Genomic DNA, 15386 nt, shown 5'->3' with positions numbered 1-15386 from the left:
TAGAGACCATGTATGTGTGCAGTCAAACTACAATAACCTCACTGTGAGTAGCCGAAGCACCGCAGGTCAAAGGACCAGTCACACTACTGCAACATCAAGCAAGTCACTGACGAGTGGATAGACATCCAAGTGACTTCTTGTATTGGTCTCACGCTCAGTACGCTTGTTCTTAGCAAGCACCTGCACTATTACTTCAGTGTCGCCACACTGTGGACTCGAGTCTCGTCCATCCATAAGGAAAGTAATGTGTGCACTGATCTCATCGGATCGATCACCGCCCTCATGATGATCCATCGATCAGGAGCATTCAGAAATTAATCACCAATGATGCATGGCTCAAATTCTTAACTCTTAAGAATATGCATCATCATCTTATTAATTCTTGGACGATTCATAGACACATAAACAATATGAATGAAAAAGATGCCTTTTATTTATTTAATAATAATAAAGTCAAGTACAAATTATGTCCTAGAATTAATAATGTGTCAGCCAAAATTGGCTTCTAGGGCATACATCTAACAATCTCCCACTTGTACTAAAGCCAATCAGTCATATATCTTAGTCCTATCTTCTCAAGGTGGACTTCAGTCTTTTGCTGACTTAGCTGTTTAGTGAACGGGTCTGCCACGTTGTCCGCGGAGTCTACTCTCTGCACTTCGACATACTTCTTCTCAACATAGTCGCGTATGCGGTGGAAGCGCCGCTCTATGTGCTTGGACTTCTGATGAGACCTTGGCTCCTTAGCAAGAGCTATGGCGCCATTATTATCGCAGTAGAGTGTTATGGCATCTGATGACATTACATCCAATTCCGCAATAAATATCTTGAACCAGAAGCCTTCCTTAGAAGCTTCAGAGGCGGCGATGTATTCAGCTTCCATAGTAGATTCAGCAATGATCGGTTGTTTAGAACTCTTCCAATTCACCGTACCACCATTGCATAACAACACATATCCAGATGTTGACTTCCTATCTTCGACATCAGTCATGAAGTCTGAATCTGTGTACCCTTCTACCTTTAACTCTGATGATCCTCCAAAGACTAAGAATAAATCTTTAGTTCTTCTCAAGTACTTAAGAATATTCTTCACAGCTGTCCAGTGTTCTTCACCTGGATTCGATTGATATCTGCTTGTGACACTCACAGCAAGAGCTATATCAGGTCGTGTACATAGCATGGCATACATGAAGCTCCCTATTGTCGATGCATAAGGGATCTTGCTCATGCGTTGAATCTCTTCAGATGTGTTGGGGCACATCTTCTTGGAGAGATGAATTCCATGTCTTAGGGATAAGAGACCCCTTTTAGAGTTTTCCATGCTGAACCTTTTCAGCACTTCCTCTATGTACATCTTCTGTGATAGGCCAAGCATCCTTTTAGATCTATCTCTATAGACCTTAATTTCCAAAATATAGGATTTTTCCCCAAGGTCTTTCATGGAGAATTCTTTTGACAACCAGACCTTGACCGAGGTTAGCATGGAAATATCATTCCCTATCAGTAGGATGTCGTCCACGTACAGTACGAGAAATACGACAGCGCTCCCACTAACTTTTTTGTAAACACACGGTTCCTCTTCGTTTTTGATGAAATCAAACGTTTTGATTGCGTCATCGAAACGAGTGTTCCAACTCCGAGATGCTTGTTTTAGTCCATAAATGGACCTTTGCAGCTTGCAGACCTTGTGATCTCCATCACTGGAAGTGAAACCCAGAGGTTGTTCCATATAGATATCTTCTTCAAGATATCCATTTAGGAAAGCAGTTTTCACATCCATCTGCCAGATTTCATAATCATGAAATGCTGCAATGGCAAGCAATGTTCGGATAGATTTCAGCATGGCTACAGGTGAAAAGGTCTCCTGATAGTCAATGCCTTCGCGTTGACTATACCCTTTCGCCACCAGCCTTGCCTTAAAGGTCTCTACCTTTCCATCTGAACCTATTTTTCTTTTGTAGATCCATTTACATCCAATAGGTACAATACCTTCTGGTAGATCTACTAAGGTCCAGACTTGGTTGGAATGCATGGAGTCTAACTCTGACTTCATGGCTTCCAGCCATTTTTTGGAATCGATATCAGATATCGCCTTGTCGTAGGTTTTGGGATCTTGTGTATGATCCCTATCTCCCACTAGGAACATTTCCTCGGTATCCTCTTCTAGTATACCTAAGTATCTATCGGGAGGATGGGAGACCCTACTAGATCTACGAGGTGGTTGAGGGACATCGTGTACTGGCTCTGTATTAATGGGTTCGATAGGATCCATGACTCGTTGCTTTTCAGAGACTTTCTCTTCAAGCTCAATTTTCCTCCCACTGCCTCTGTCAAGGATAAACTGATTTTCCAAGAAGATGGCATGACGGCTCACAAACACATTGTGATCCTCTGAGATGTAAAAATTGTATCCTAATGACTCTTTAGGATATCCTATAAAACGAGCACTTATGGTCTTAGCCTCTAGTTTGTCCGCCTGTAGTCTTTTGACATGGGTCGGACATCCCCAAATCTTGAGATGACCAAGACTTGGTTTCTTACCATGCCATATCTCATATGGTGTGGTAGGAACGGATTTAGAGGGAACTCTATTCAGTAGATATACTGTAGTAAGTAAGGCATCTCCCCAGAGAAACATAGGTAAATCAGTGAAGCTCATCATGGACCTGACCATATCCAATAGGGTCTGATTCCTCCTCTCTGACACCCCGTTGAGTTGAGGTGTACCGGAGGTGTCCACTGTGAGACTATGCCGTTTTCCTTGAGATAGTTCCGGAATTCCCCACTAAGGTATTCTCCTCCTCGATCTGATCGAAGAGCCTTAAGAGGTTTTCTAGTTTATTTTTCTACTTCATTCTTGAACTCTTTGAACTTTTCAAAAGATTCAGACTTGTGTCTCATAAGATACACATACCCATACTGTGAATAATCATCGGTAAAGGTAATGAAGTACGAATAATGTCTCCTGGCTAGCACATCGAATGGGCCACATACATCTGTATGTACTAGGGTAAGTATTTCAGTGGTCCTCTCCCCATGTCCTACAAAGGGCAATCTGGCCATTTTTTCTTGAAGACAGGACTCGCAAACTGGATATGACTCGGAAGTCAATGAGCCGAGAAGCCCATCTTTATCCATTTTGTTCATCCTATCCTCTCCAATATGGCCAAGTCTGAGGTGCCATAAATATTTTTGGTTTATCCCATCCCTGGATCTCTTGGATCCTTTGGCACTCACTTCTTGCTTGGTAACATTCACAGATACATCCATATGTAAATGATAGAGACTGTCAATCATAAAACCACGTGCGACTATTTTATTTCTGAAATAAATAGAACAGCAGTCTTTGTCAAATGTAAAAACATGACCTTTCTGTGCTAGACATGAAATAAAAATCAAATTTCTGCTAGCAGCAGTTACATAATAGCAGTCTCTAAGTAATAAACTAAAACCAGACGGTAGTCGCAGATGGTAGGTGCCCACAGCCACAGCAGCAACTTTTGCCCCGTTGCCAACCCGAAGGGTTACCGCACCTTCCTCCAGCCTTCTACTTTCCTTTAGACCCTGCATGGTAGTGCACAAATGAGCACTAGAACCAGAATCTATAACCCAACTAGAAGTAGAAAAAACCGTTAGATTAGTTTCAATTATGAGCAAGTCTATACCTTCTGAAGGTGTGTCACATTTCTTATTCTTCAGGCTCTCGAGGTATGAAGGACAGTTTCTCTTCCAGTGGCCGTCGACATTGCAGTGGAAACATTTTCCTTTGTCGTTAGCCTTTTTCTTTTGAACTTCCTTCTTTGTTTTCTTGTCTTTCTTGTGCTTCTTAGCAGGCTTCTTTTTCTTCCAAGTAGACTTTCTCTTGGAACCAGAAGTAAACTCAGCAGCAAGAACATTGCCCCTTGAACCTTTCAAGGCTCCCTCAGCAGTTACCAACATGTTGATCAGTTCAGTCTTAGTGCATTCAATCTTATTCATGTGGTAGTTTACTATAAACTGACCAAATGAATCAGAAAGTGACTGTAGGATCAAATCCACTTGCAATTCCTTGTGCATGTTCATTCCGAGCTTCTCAAGCTCCTCTAGGTCCTTGATCATAGTCAGACTGTGATCATGGACAGACTGCCCTTCACGCATCTTTGTCTTGAAGAGCCTCTTGGACACTTCAAAACGAGCTGTGCGACTCTGCTCACCATACAACTCTAGCAAGTGTGCCAGTATGTCCCTAGCAGTCTTCATATTTTCATGCTGGCATTGGAGTTCATTTGACATGGATGCCATCATATAGCATTTAACTCTAATGTCATCATCCATCCACTTTTGATGCATCTGTCGCTGAACATCAGTAGGACGTGTTGGTAGTGTGGAGATATCTGAATCGAGTATGTAGCCTATTTTCTCACAGTCCAAAATAATTTTGAGGTTTCTAAGCCAGTCCTTGTAATTGGTTTCGGTCAGTCGGTTGGTCTCAAGAATACGGGTCAAAGGGTTTGAAGCTTACATTGTATCTGCAGAGAGTAAAGATTCTAGTTAGACTTTTGCACTTGATCATTAATCTGTTCTAAGGTCTTTTAGAACAAATGTAACTCCACTATTTTCTCGAATCCCTCACACTCGCCTGGTAGAAAAATGGAAATCCCACACGACTAGGATTTCTAGTGGGTACTGCGGTCCCACCGATTTATATGCCACCTCACCTAACAGTTATTAGTGACACATAGATTGATGAATGTACAACTCTTGTACAATGCTTCTCAAGCATGTTGCAGTACAACTTGGTCTCTAAGCCATGAAAACCTCACCTAACAGTTATTGGTCCCATTTCTTAGTTAAGTCAGACCCACCGTATAACCGTAGGAATAAAGTCGTCATTAGGTCCTCACCTAACAGTTATTGGTGCCCAACCCCACCTTTACTCTATAACATCTCATGTCTATAGAGAGGTCCAGCCCCCCGATGCAACTTGACCACTGTGTCCAGCCGAGACAAATCAACATCAGAAAGACCTTAGCAGCTCTACTACAGTGGAAGACCTATTGACTTAATATTGGTTAATCAGGTCTTAGTATTTGCAATTTGAGCTCTTCATAAGAGGTAATCGAACAATTGGCCAGATAAGCAGGTGGGAGGCTCTCCTTACTCAGAGAGTAAGGTCCTAATTAAGTAACCACCTTTCATGCTTTCCTAGACACCAATTAGATCAATTAATCTAATATGACTTGCTCATGTCGGTTCACTCTCGACTTGATTGAGGAGGTTTTAATTTAGGTCTCAATTGGGTTTGTTACATCACATGTAAACCTATCTATCCGACTCTCATTCACATCACATGCAAACGGCACATTGCAGGCAGTTATAATCGCAGCAATAATTAAAGCTAAACTTTAAATAGGTGATGATCATAGGTTCTAGTTAGGTCGTATTACAAGCACATGCACGTTAATCGATCAACTGGTCTTCAACTCTTGAATTGGTTCCAAGCCTCCTTGATTCGATCCTTGACCAACTCTTGATCCAATCGCCATCAACCGCTTAGACCCCTGCTCATCTCATGCATCATCTTCGACTTGATCGTTGACGTACATCACATCACAGAAATACAACCAGATATAAAATAAAAATAAAATAAATTACATCTCCCTTTTAGGAGGCACGCAGGCCTCTCAAAATATTAAATAAGATGCATGCAAGCATCTGAAAAATTACATGACATTGCAGATCACATCGCAGGTCTTTACATTTAATACCAAAAGGGTTTGAATCCTATGATCATCACCATATGCAACAATTATAATTTTCAGATCTGAGAATTAATTGATTATGTTATGACATAGGTTTCTAATCATGCTAATCATGATTCTAAACTTTGTAATCTCATTATCAATGCAATTAGAATCATCATCTTATCACATAAAAATCAGCATGCAAAAATTCAGCAACCCTGAAAAAACTGCATGCAGAAATTTTCAGCATGCATGATCATTCAATTTTCAGATCTAATAAGCCTTTAAATAATTAATTCTTACCTTAATCTACGAAGCCTAGGCTCTGATACCACTGTTAGGGACCCGCCCATGCTGCTAATATTTCAAAAACAAAAATCAGATGGCAGCGGAAGGGGCATGCGCGGGATCGACGTTCATCGCATGAACGTCGTTTGATAACCGTTCGTAGATAGGTAAGGATTAAAAACTTTTTATAACTTTAAGAAGATCAGATCTTCACCTTGTGCGGGTAGATGATCACCGCAAACTGATGATCGTGGTTTTAGAAAAAGGTTCGCTTGAAGCCGTTCAAGTGTCCGGCCTTTACGGGTATCCACACGAAGCAGAGATCCGATCAAAGCTCTCTAGTCTTCCCGGGGTGCTAGCTCCCTTGCAAAGACTTCTTTTGATGGCTGATCTCCTCTCTTTCTTTCAACTCTTGAATGTGCTTGAAAGGAGGAAGAAGAAAGAGAGATAGAGGAAGAGGAACGAAGCCCCTGCAGCCTTTCTTTTCTTCCCTGCGTTGGAACCAAGGAAGGAGGCCAAGGAGAGGTGCACGCCTCTTCTTCTTTTCCCTTTGCTGATGGCGGCTGAACCAAGGAAAGGAGAGGGGTGGACACGGCTTGGAGGAGGAGGAACACTTCATCTAGGGCGCCGGCCCTTGCTCCCCTTTTAAAGCCATCTAGGGCTCCTACAATTTAGGAGTCCTAGAGTTATTTCCTAAGAGGGGGCGCCGGCCCCCTCTCTTCATCCCTCACCACATAGAAAGGGGAGGGGCGTACGCCCCTCCTCATGGTAAACCCTAATCCATATTAAGTAGGGTTTGGAATGCCCTAATGTGGTCAAGCCCTAATCCAATTAGGCTTATCCCAAGGATGAACCAATTTGGATCCAATCTAGGTAAGTCCTAATCCAATTAGAACTTCAATCAATTTTGACTCAATTGAACTCTTCAATCCTAATCCAATTAGGAGTCTTATTGATTTATTAGATTAATAATTAATTGTGACTTAAGAAACCCTAATCCAAATTAGGACATATTTAATTTTAGTCCTAATCCAATTAGGACTCTAATTGAATCCGAAGTCCTAACCCAATTAGGATTTCTAGGAATCCTATTCTAAGTAGGAATCCAAAAATGAATTCAAAATCCTAATCTAATTAGGATTGTAGGAATCCTACTCCAAGTAGGAATCCCAGTCCTACTCCAAATAGGATTCCCAATCCTAATCCAATTAGGACTCTAGGAATCCTGCTCTAAGTAGGATTTGTGTTTTAGGTCCAATTAATCAATTTTCATTGTTCCTTCTTCAACTTATTATCAATCGAATTGATTACTCGTGATTCATAATCACTTTTCAACCATCGGATCGGTCAATACTTCTAGTGTGTGTGACCCCATAGGTTCTATTCTGACTGGTAGTGAGATATATTGTGATCTCTATCACAATATTATTGAAAACTCCTTTCAATGGTTTGGAACGATTCCAACTCTACTCATTAGGGTTTATCGATCATCAAGATAATCCCTATGAGTCCCACCATCCACTAGTGACACCTAGCAGCATGTAGTGGCTACCCAGCAGAATAGAATGGTGAACCTCTAGGTGCAGTTATTATGTGATACAGTCCTACTATCGTGGATCCCTACAGGACGGAGGTCATGGACAACTCGTCAAACCCCATCGTCTGTCATATGTCAAGATTTATTCGACTTAAGTTCGAGAGCGGAGAACTCTTTCTCTACTGTGCAATCTGCCCCGGCCGAGGTCTTACGAACTCAGTCTTATAAATCACATAGGATCTCTCCTTACCTATCAAGGTCGATTAATTCCTTATAGGTGCATACCTTACTCCTACAGTGAACCTACTGCAGCCAATCTACACTGCATGGACCCATATGGCTAGAGACCATGTATGTGTGCAGTCAAACTACAATAACCTCACTGTGAGTAGCCGAAGCACCGCAGGTCAAAGGACCAGTCACACTACTGCAATATCAAGCAAGTCACTGACGAGTGGATAGACATCCAAGTGACTTCTTGTATTGGTCACGCTCAGTACGCTTGTTCTTAGCAAGCACCTGCACTATTACTTCAGTGTTGCCACACTGTGGACTCGAGTCTCGTCCATCCATAAGGAAAGTAATGTGTGCACTGATCTCATCGGATCGATCACCGCCCTCGTGATGATCCATCGATCAGGAGCATTCAGAAATTAATCACCAATGATGCATGGCTCAAATTCTTAACTCTTAAGGATATGCATCATCATCTTATTAATTCTTGGATGATTCATAGACACATAAACAATATGAATGAAAAAGATGCCTTTTATTTATTTAATAATAATAAAGTCAAGTACAAATTATGTCCTAGAATTAATAATGTGTCAGCCAAAATTGGCTTCTAGGGCATACATCTAACAGGTTTTACGCCCCAGGCGAACCAGCAATAACTCCCTACTGTCACATGCATATGCAGGATAAGACACCATATCGATAATATAATGCTAGACAGCTGTCGGAAGGTGGGTTTTACACCTCTGGCGAACCAGCAACAACTCCCTACTGTCACATGCATATGCAGGATAAGACACCATACTGATAATGTAAATGCTGGCCAGTATCCAGAACAGAAATCCATAGAAACATCTCACATCTATCTACTAAACGGCACCTCGCGGGAATTCTACATCCGCGGAAAGCCTACTACACCTCGCGGGGTCTTACTATGCCCGGCGGCAAGTAAATATATAAGTCGTAGGACCGGCCGATCCTACGCCTAGGGCCGTGTCCCCCCTAGGAAGGGACTGGGTTCCGCGCACCCAGAAGGCTACTATGTGCACACAGGCCGATGTCCAACCCCCATCGACTATAGGTGTCTTGCAGATGCTGCCAAGCCATGCATAAATGCCATAATGCACCCTTCCAATACTCTACTAAAAAGAAGCATAATCAAGACTACCACTCACTCGACTCCGACCCAATCATAAACTAACATCAAGCTTGGGAGTGAGGAATCATGGGAGTGCAATGCAACTCAATATACCACTGAAAAGGGTTCTACACATCAGGGTTCGAATCTAAGAAAAATTCTAGATAATGTTTGTTATCCTGAAATTTGCTTGTCTTTTTTCCGAATGATAAGGAGAAAAAAAAGATTGTGTCAAAAGAAAATGCTATTTTGGAGTTTTATCAACAATTTGCTTGTGTAGGTGGGGATCCGGTATTTTCTGAGTCCTTATGTAAGGAATTACAAAAGAAATTTTTTCAACAAAGATGTGAATTAGGAAGGATTGGTCGGTGATTCACTGGCTATCTCCTTTTGTTTGAACCTATGATCTTTGGTGGCCCTTGCTGCTGCTAGCTTTCTGGCTACTGGAAAATAGAGAAAATGAAATTAATTTACAAAAGAAGTTATTTCACAATTTGGAACCAATTTAATTACTCATTCACCCCTCGTAATTCCTCTCAATGTTTCCTCAAATGCATATACAGAATAATCAAGCATGGAGAACAAAATATAGAGGATTCTACCACAACAATCAATCAATAAGCTCAGTGGAATCAAGTTACACTTGGCAACATTTATGAAAATGAATAAGGAATGTGCTCATGGTGCAAAGTACAAACTTCTACTCACCTGTCAATCCGGCACAGCCTTGATATGCCTCCAAAAATCAACAGCAGGTAGGAGGAAACTTCTTCCTCTTGTTCCCTAGCTTCTTGCCCAACTGTGACATGTATTTACAATACATTTAGTCTTGTATCAAGGGCTATAATCTACGTGCCAATTATAATATAGGAAACTTTAATTGATTCAACTCCCCCGTTCCCTAAATATTTTCTTTTCTTTATTTTTTTCTTTTTCTATTAATTAACTCATCATTTATGTATACTAGGAATTTTCTTGCATGAGTACAAAGTCCCCTTAGCTTAATCTAGGCTTAATACCCTATTATAGCATGAAATTCCCTATTTTCCACCTGGATGAACAGTAACCTGGACCGACAGCTGGTTACTTCATCCCAGGTTTGATCCACTTTTCAGACTTCAAATTTGATGAAATTTTTATCTAACATTCTACACTCATAGGAAATTCCAAAAAGATAACATGCATCACCATCGAAGGCTGATTGACCCCCGAAATAATTCACCGAAGTTGGAATTTCGACACAGTTTTTTCGTAGTGCCGGAAAAATTTGTCAAAATTCGATTCTTCCTCTTTTAACCGCCTCTACAACCCTTATCCGACCCCTCTAGACTACTCAACCCTTTGTATAGCCTAATATCATCAAAAGACTAGATAGGGACGGATATTTACCTTTTTTTTTGAAAATCGAGGTTCTTGCGTAGAGGAAAAGGAGATCTACACTTTTCCCTTTAGCTGGCAGCGCAACCGAAATTTCCTTCCCTTCCTTTTTCTTCTTCTTCTTCCTCTTATTTTCTTCCTTTCTTTTCCTCTTCTTCTTTTTCTTCCTCTCTGTCGCCTGAGATTCCCCCCCTCTCTCCTTCTTTGCTTCATTCCACCGAGAGCCACCAACCCCATTTAAGTCACATCAAAATACTATTCACCCTTTGTATAATATTATTAAATTTCTATTTTGCCCCTAATACTTCAATAGATCTACTGTTATGCTATTAACTTTTGATTCCTTTCCTATTTTACCCTTACCACTTCAACGCATCTATAACTATGCCATTATCTTTTGATTCCTTCCAATTTTACCCCTTATATCAATTTTAAAGGACTATTCTATCCCTTTTTATATATAAAAAAAATTTGGGGTTATTACAGTTCAGAGATTGAACCATGGACGGTGGTGATGTTAGTGGACTTGGGTCGAGTAATAGGTTGAAAGACCCAAATTAGACCTAGCCAATAACTTGGTCGGATCGGATTGGATTAGGTCAAAACTCCATAAATCCAAACCCGATTTAGAATTTGGAATGGATCCAAATTTGGAACTCGATCCGACCCATTTGCCGCTCTGACAGTATCAAAGTAGATCCGGTCAATAGCTTAGGTGGATTATAACATACTGTATCATGGGCCTATTTGAGTTAATCATGGTCTAAAATATTTGTGACTGGATTTTTGGTACTTATGATTAGATTTAAATGGATTTGGACCCCTAGCATACTGAGGACACTAGAGCTTAAACAAGCGCGAAGGTGTGCCTAAGCCAAATAGCTAGAGTTACCTGAGTGCTATTTACAGTGTTGGTGTTTGAGCTATTTTCATGAGACCTCATGGCTTTACATATATTTAATTATGGATATTAAGATTTCATTATATAGAATTTTTGGATGTGCGATGAAATTCCATAGTAATCCCTAAATTATAAATAAAAACTTCTACTTTTGAACATTTTTCTTGCAACAACCAAATGGTGAGAACTTTGACTTGCAGAAACCAAAATTTCAAATTTCGTAGCAAAAAAAAAATACTCATAGATTCAAGAAAGTCAAAAACTTTTTCGGAAAAATCAAGAGTAAGGATTACTTTTGTGCATAAATACTACCACACAATATAGTCCTTTTTTCCTAAATCAAATTTAATAACTACACAGGAAGAACAATGCACATCAAATTTAATAACTAAATCATATCATAGATTCATGGACAATACAAAGCAGCTTTGTATCAAAGTAAGCTACAAATAGGAGCAAGTCTCAACATTATAAGATTACTTTGCTTAATAAAGCACTAACACATAAAAGTTATTACATGATAGAATAATATAAATGTTATTAATTAATTTCCTCTCTCTCTTTTTTTTTCATTCTTCTTCTATTTTTGTGTGTGGGGAAGGATTCCTCTAAGTTATTAATAAGACGCCATTGTAGAAGATGGTTGAATTTATGCTGTTGGGTAAGAAGCAAGCTTGGCAATACCACAAAGCCCTTCTGGTGCACCAACATCACGCTGGATGCGCATGTATCCCATCTCACCCCAAGTCGTACCCCATGAATTCTTTACCAGCCAATATTTAGTCCCATCCTCAGCTGTCCCGTAACCAACAGCGGTCACAGCGTGGGTCATTTCCGTTTCACACGGACCGGTGAAGATGCCGCTGGAGTAGTGCTGGAAGTCTGGCCCACTACCATCGATGCCAACTGAAACAGGCTGGTTCGCGACCGCCTGTAAGAGCGAGGACTCATCATTTGCAGGCACGGTCTCATAGCCGCTGATAGTAGCTGCCGATGATGATGCCCTGTTGGTGTCACAAGTGCCATCAGCTGCCTTGTAAGGGTAGTTATCTTCAGTTGTTATCCCTCCATTATCAATGACGTATTGGAAGGCACGAGTCATGAGTCCCCCGTCGCATCCTTTGTTTCCATCGTTAGTATCACAGTCCACGAGTTGTTGCTCCGACAAGGAGACCAAGTTGCCGGTCTTGATTTCAGTAATTGCTTCAATGGCAGCCACAGAAGAGAATGCCCAACAGCACCCTACGTATATACTTGTCGTTGGTTAGATATATAACTTGTTTGTGAGCCATGTTAATTACTTGATGACATCTTTCATGTATCTTGTTGTTCTTTAAATTTAAAAAACTCATTGTACGTCATATCTTACCGCACGAAAGTTGATTCTTGACGGCGGTAACTGCACCTCTGGTTCTCCAGTCCATGCTGTCAGGCGCATCGCTCAGGTTGGCATACTGAAAGCTTCCTGTCGTGGACTCCGTAGGCATGGGCTTGAATCCAAGGCGAGAGGCCTTGAACTCCTCGTTGGTCATGTCCGCAAACTGGTTGAGGCCGAGCTTATACTTGCGATCGCCAGCTCTATTGATAGACTCGATGTACTCGTAGTTGTCCCTGAAGATTTGGAATCGTCGCTCCTTCTCTGCTGCGTCCTTATAGACCCGCCCATACTGAGCCATCCACTGCTCGTGCCTTCTGGCATAGGCTCGTCAGCAATGCCACGAGCCGTGGCTCCAGAGACCCAAACACCGAAGACCATCAACGTGAGCACAAAGCATTGGTGAGCCATTGCTGTGGAAACACTTAATTTGGAATGGTGCAGCTACGTGGGTTAAGTAACTGCTATTTAGAACTGGAGGGGATGTGGCCAAAGAGCTAGGGTGGCTTGAGTGTTTATATAGAGGTTTGCCTTGGAAGAAACCTGTTGTGCGTCCTCTTGACGCCCATCGCATGTCTTCCAGAGCGTGATGAGCGGCAGCTGATTTGGTTGAACGTAGACTGCTCGCTCGTCCAATGTTGTTTGAGCGCTAGATTCATACTCTCTAGAAAACGGGTGACGCGGTTCAGGAGAAGACCGGTCGTGAGCCACAATATAATGATCCAAACGAGCATTGCGCACCCAATTTCGGTCTGGGTTGCTATCAGTGGCCTCCTAATTTTTGTATAGCGCATCTTGTTGCATGTGAACGAGTCTTTAGATGCATGCCTGGCCCCCATGATCGATAATTTGGCTTTTCTTCCTCGATCGTCAGTCTTTTTCCTGATTAAAATATCTTGGGTAGCTTGTGATGACTTGGGAAAAACAAGAAGGAAAAGAGAAAGTCAACATTTTGGAGTTTCTCTCAGAATGGATGCACGGGAAGTCATAGTCAAGCACTGATGACAGGGAAGGAGTCCGTAACGTGCAAAGAAGACGTAAGGAAATTCAGCATCTCAAGTTGGTGGTTTAAAAAAAAATAGACAATTAACTAAAGAAACAAAATAAATCAATCTAATTCTAGCTGATGCATCACTATTCGGCATTTTCCAGAGTTGTTTGATATTTGTTAAACATTGCCTAAACAAAAATATACGACGATGGCAAACTTCTATGTAATTACTCATTGCTTGGCTAGTTAGCATGTGCTTTGGTTCCTTATAAATCATCACATTTTTACAATATCTTAACCATCACATTTGACCTGTACTCCCATGAATTGGTGTAAGCAAAGGATCATTAAAAAAAATCCCCTATATCAGCTCTCTCGTATTTAGACAATCTTCATTGTCGTACATGACATGATATGATACTCAGGCCTCTACACCTTAACATAAAAAATTATCAGTCTTCCTACTATTCTAGAAAATAATAGAATTTAAAAAAATTACAAGAACTAGTTATAGACTAACCAAATATTTTATGACCGATAAATATGAGCCTTCTAGAAAACAACCAATTTGGCTCATCATCTGTGTTTTGTAGAGCATCTAGGCTAGAGCTATAAGATTTTTTTTTTTTTTTTGCTCATTTCTTAAACAATGTAGAGTTTAAGAACTCTATTAGGAGTTTAACGCATGATATAAAGCACATAACAAATTGATCAAAGAGAACTTGCCATTCATTTATGAAGGATTCCACTTACCAAAGTGGTTTAATGCTGAATATAATGCATAAGCATGTTGATCACATGGAATTTTGCCATTCATACATGCAGGACTTGGAAACTATGATTTATGTCAATGATCACCACCTCTTACTTAATTAACAACAAAAGATTCTGGATCTGATTTTTTAGGGATGCATCCTCAAAAAGTTGGAGTTGATATAACTAAAGTATGGGAGGTTCCCTTCCCCCCACCCCTATTTTATCAAAAAAATAAAATAAAATGATATAAAATTGTGTAGGACTCCATAACTCCAAAAGGTAGTTCAATATTAGATCCAACCATTTATACTAATTTAGATTTTATACTATATGAAAACTTATTCTAAAATTTGTGATTCCATTTAGGATTTATTTGGTTGGGGTATGCTAGGTTACAGGATAATCTGATAATTTTTTAGAATTATTTATTTATAAAAATGATTGCAGATGAAATAAATTTTATCATGTTTAGATGATAGAAAATATACTATAGAAAATAGCACTAGAAAAAGATCAATTGTTTCATTGGATGTAATCTTATATGGGAACATCGCCAAATTTTCAACAATAATTTTGAATAAACAATTCAAGTAATGATGTTTCTTTTTGTTCAAGCCATTTGTTAACCATTTATGTCCCACTTACATGAAGGCTATCATTATATGTCATTTTGAATATTAAAATATATTTACATAAGTTAATAAATATTTTTAAATTAATTATATACATATTAAAAAATATATTTTTATTATAAATAAATTTTAGTATTTTTAATTTCTTATTAAGTAAATGTATTTAAGCACAACCGCACTATTACTTAATTAACTTGGGAAAAAATAAAATTGTTAGACATAAAATGGACGGCTAATATTATGTTTTGAGTTGGGACTATTGTGGGATTAAGAATATTAAGAGAGGATATTTTTGTGAGTTTTAATGAAAAAGTGGGGGTACTTCCATCAAGCAATGACAATTTCGGATTACCTCCACTTAGTAATTTGGCTTGAAAAAAAATACCACCCTTTGAGAGTATTTGTTTTATTTTCTCGCATAGTAAAGTAAGCAT

General features: G+C 39.9%; 1 pseudogene across 1 annotated transcript; it reads right to left on the bottom strand.

The window, feature by feature from the left end:
* Nucleotides 1–11563: 11563 nt before the first annotated feature.
* LOC103721657 (senescence-specific cysteine protease SAG39-like) lies at nucleotides 11564–13015 on the bottom strand (annotated as a pseudogene). The gene is made up of 2 exons (XR_015972403.2): nucleotides 12568–13015; nucleotides 11564–12440 (listed from the first exon to the last, which is right to left on the bottom strand). The product of XR_015972403.2 is annotated as a senescence-specific cysteine protease SAG39-like (transcript).
* Nucleotides 13016–15386: the final 2371 nt, after the last annotated feature.

Source organism: Phoenix dactylifera, chromosome 1, assembly GCF_051530095.1.
Source record: "Phoenix dactylifera cultivar Ajwa chromosome 1, Ajwa_hap1_PhDact_Kaust_v1.1, whole genome shotgun sequence".
Lineage (NCBI taxonomy): Eukaryota > Viridiplantae > Streptophyta > Magnoliopsida > Arecales > Arecaceae > Phoenix > Phoenix dactylifera.
Note: the sequence above shows the minus strand (reverse complement) of the source record. Positions and strands in the feature narration are given on the sequence as shown.